This window comes from Alligator mississippiensis, chromosome 4 (assembly GCF_030867095.1).
Source record: "Alligator mississippiensis isolate rAllMis1 chromosome 4, rAllMis1, whole genome shotgun sequence".
Lineage (NCBI taxonomy): Eukaryota > Metazoa > Chordata > Crocodylia > Alligatoridae > Alligator > Alligator mississippiensis.
This window is the reverse complement of record NC_081827.1, coordinates 151,234,133-151,237,216: the sequence shown is the minus strand read 5'-3', so window position 1 is coordinate 151,237,216 and position 3,084 is coordinate 151,234,133. Positions and strand designations below refer to the sequence as shown.

The 3,084-nt window shown below is 45.0% G+C and overlaps 1 long non-coding RNA gene across 1 annotated transcript in view; it reads right to left on the bottom strand.

Moving 5' to 3' along the window:
• Positions 1-246: 246 nt before the first annotated feature.
• The window catches only part of LOC132250272 (uncharacterized), a 35,131-nt gene continuing 32,293 nt past the window's right edge, over positions 247-3,084 (bottom strand). The window contains exons 2-3 of the long non-coding RNA XR_009461937.1: positions 820-1,055; positions 247-510 (exon numbers count right to left, since the gene is read on the bottom strand). This is a non-coding gene — a long non-coding RNA (uncharacterized LOC132250272). The remainder of the gene's footprint in view (positions 511-819; positions 1,056-3,084) is intronic.

Sequence of the window (3,084 nt, the reverse complement as noted above, 5' to 3'; positions counted from 1 at the left end):
CTGAACACTCATGGTTGTCCAGCTGACCTTGAGGCATCCAATAGGGTCATTCTTAGCTGCTTAATTCCACTGAAGTGCATAACAAGTGTAGTAGAAGCCAGCAGAATAATAAAGTGATATAAAATAGGCACTGTAAATGTTATGTTAAATCCCTCTAATTTTTTCTTTGACATATAACTGTCTTAGTAGATAATGGTAAAGAATAGATGTGACATATCTTGACTTGAATAAGACTTTTGACACTATCTTTAATGACATGCAAAGATTCACAATGTCATGCATAGACACAGACTGGGGAAAGACAGGCAAGGCTGCAGTATTTGCAGACTGTGACATGGGAGTTACATGGATCAGAAACAGAATATGAGTCAACAACATGCTTTTGTTGCAAAACAAACAAACAAAAAAAGCCAAAAGCATATTGGGTGGTATTAACGGGATTGTCACTTGCAAATCAAGAGAAGTGATTCTTCTGCTCTATTCAGCACTGGTGAGTCCTCACTTGCAGTACTGTTTTGGGCCAGAAAAAAACATGGACAGATTGGAAAGAGTGCAGCAGAGAGCAACAAAAATAATTAAAAGCCTGGGAAGCACAACTTGTGAGGAAAGGCCAGGGACAGATTCAGAGGGGGGTACAATGATATTGACACCCTCCCCGCCCCTCTTTTAGGACCATACCAGAAAAGCAGCAGTGGGGACTTTAAAATAGTAATCAGGTAAGAATCCAGTTTCTCCCATTCCCCAGTGACCCATTCTGGGCATCCCTTCCCTTCCCTTCAATCCTCAGCAGCACATCCTCTCCCCTTCTCCCTTGCTCACCTGCTGCTGATGCTGTGCCTTGCTGGTGGGGTAGGGGATCCAGAGTTGCTCCTGCTTGGCTGTAGCTCAGAACAGCAGCAGCAGCAATAGCAGTGGGTGCATTTCTCCACCCTGTCTGGTTCTCCCAAGTTGTCCCTGCCAGCGCAGAAGCAATTGTGGGGTTGCATAACCCACCTACTACTGCTGCTGTTTTCCCCTGCTGTACCTGGTTGCAGTGGCTCTAGGGTCCCTTCCCCCTGTGAAATGAATTAAGAGATGTGGTGTGTGGCAAGGTTGTGAAGGGAAAGGCTCCAGAGTTGCTGTTGTGGCTTGGATCAGTAAGGGACTGCAGCAGCAAATATTTATCTCTGGGGAGAATTGCAACAGTAGGTCAATTTGGGAAGAGGGAAGGGGCATGGGAGATCAGTGGCATCTATCCAAAAGAAGCGGATGGACCTGAGACTGTAGGCAAGTTTGCACATCATTGCAGAGAGACAGGGTACAATGTGGAGTTTTGATTGGGAAGCCACCATTAGATGTAATTAGATGATAATTTCTGGGCTTGGAAGGGTGGATCTGGGGCCTGTTTCCAGGGTTAGGCATGCTTTCCAGTCTGTGGGTAGGTAGGAGCATGGAAGGGCTGAGGTTGGTGTGGGATGGAAGGAATGTCTTATAGGGATGCTGTGAATCCCACTGGGGCTCGAGCACTCTTTGTAACCCCACTCTCTCTGTGTTTGCAGGTGCTGAAGAGATAAGGCTAATGAATGGAAGCAACCCCTGTTTTGGCAGAGTGGAAGTTAAGCATGAGAATGAGTGGGGGACAGTGTGTGATGATCTCTGGGACATGGAAGATGTTAAAGTTGTTTGTAACCAGTTAGGATGTGGATTTGCCATCAGTGTCCTTTGGGGTGCTCATTTTGGAGAAGGAACTGGAAATATTTGGTTGGACAGTGTTACCTGCCTTGGTAATGAATCTGCACTCTCTGAGTGCAAACATGATGGATGGGGTGTGCATAACTGTGTTCATGGTGAGGATGCTGGAGTGGCCTGTTCAGGTAAGAAATCATCCAATTCACTGTTAAGGGCAAATAGCCATGGGAGAAAAGAGGCTGACCCAGACTCTGGAAGCATTGGTCTGGCTCCAAATACCTTCTACAATCTACCGCTACAGGAGATTTGAAAATGGAGTATAGAATTTCAGGCATCTTTTAAATGTTACCCTTAGGCTATAATCCATACTCAGACAAACTGGAAGGTGGGACATTTAGTAGTCCCTGTACTTTGGAAGGAGATTATGAGGTATCTGAGTAATTGACACTCATTGGTGGATTTATTGACTCTCTAGGTTTCGTTGGACTCCGACTGGTTGGAGGGCCTAGTGCCTGCTCAGGACGCGTAGAAGTAGAACATATGAATACCTGGAAGACAGTCTGTGATTCACATTTTGATAGGAAAGCTGCCACCATCACCTGTAGTGAGCTGAAGTGTGGTTGGGCTATAGCCACCCTTGGAGGAGCTTACTTTGGAGAAGGACGTGATCTTATCTGGAAGGAAGATTTCCAGTGCATGGGGAATGAGTCTCAACTTGCATATTGTACTAGGCTGTTCCTTCCTAATATGACATGCTCCCACAGTGATGATGTCAGTGTTACATGCTCAGGTAAGAAATCAAACTAGTTACAGCAAGATATCTGTGATGTGTGCCAGAACTGTAAGAACCACTGTGTGTTGCTTAATATGCTAATGTTTATAAAGAGCTTTCTGATACTTGAGTGGCTGAGGATATGTAAGTGCAAAATGTTGCTAGTTATGAACTTGACTTACAGAATTTGTGCCTACTTTTCTTAGATCATAGAGAAGCAGGGCTGGAAGAGACCTTCAGAGGTCATCTAGTCCAACCCCTGCCTGAAGCAAGGATCATTGCTACCCTGTACAATCCATAATTTAAACTTTACTGAAGACTACCATCAAGCTTGACACAACACAGGTCTAACACCCTAATCTGCCACAGATAAAGCAAGGGAACCACAGTTGCCAAGCTCCTGCTTCTATGAAATGTTGATATATGCTGAAGAGATTCTGGGTAGAAGGTGAAAACTCTACTGCTACAGAGGAAGGCAAAACCCCCCACACTCCATACCAATTTGACCATGGGGTAATATTCCTTCATGCATGCCCCAAATACAGTGACCACTATGAAATGGGGTTAGATTTGTGCCACCAACTCACATATGACGCATCTACATGTCACTGCACGGTAACATTGCTACAGCTCCGTGTTTTAGT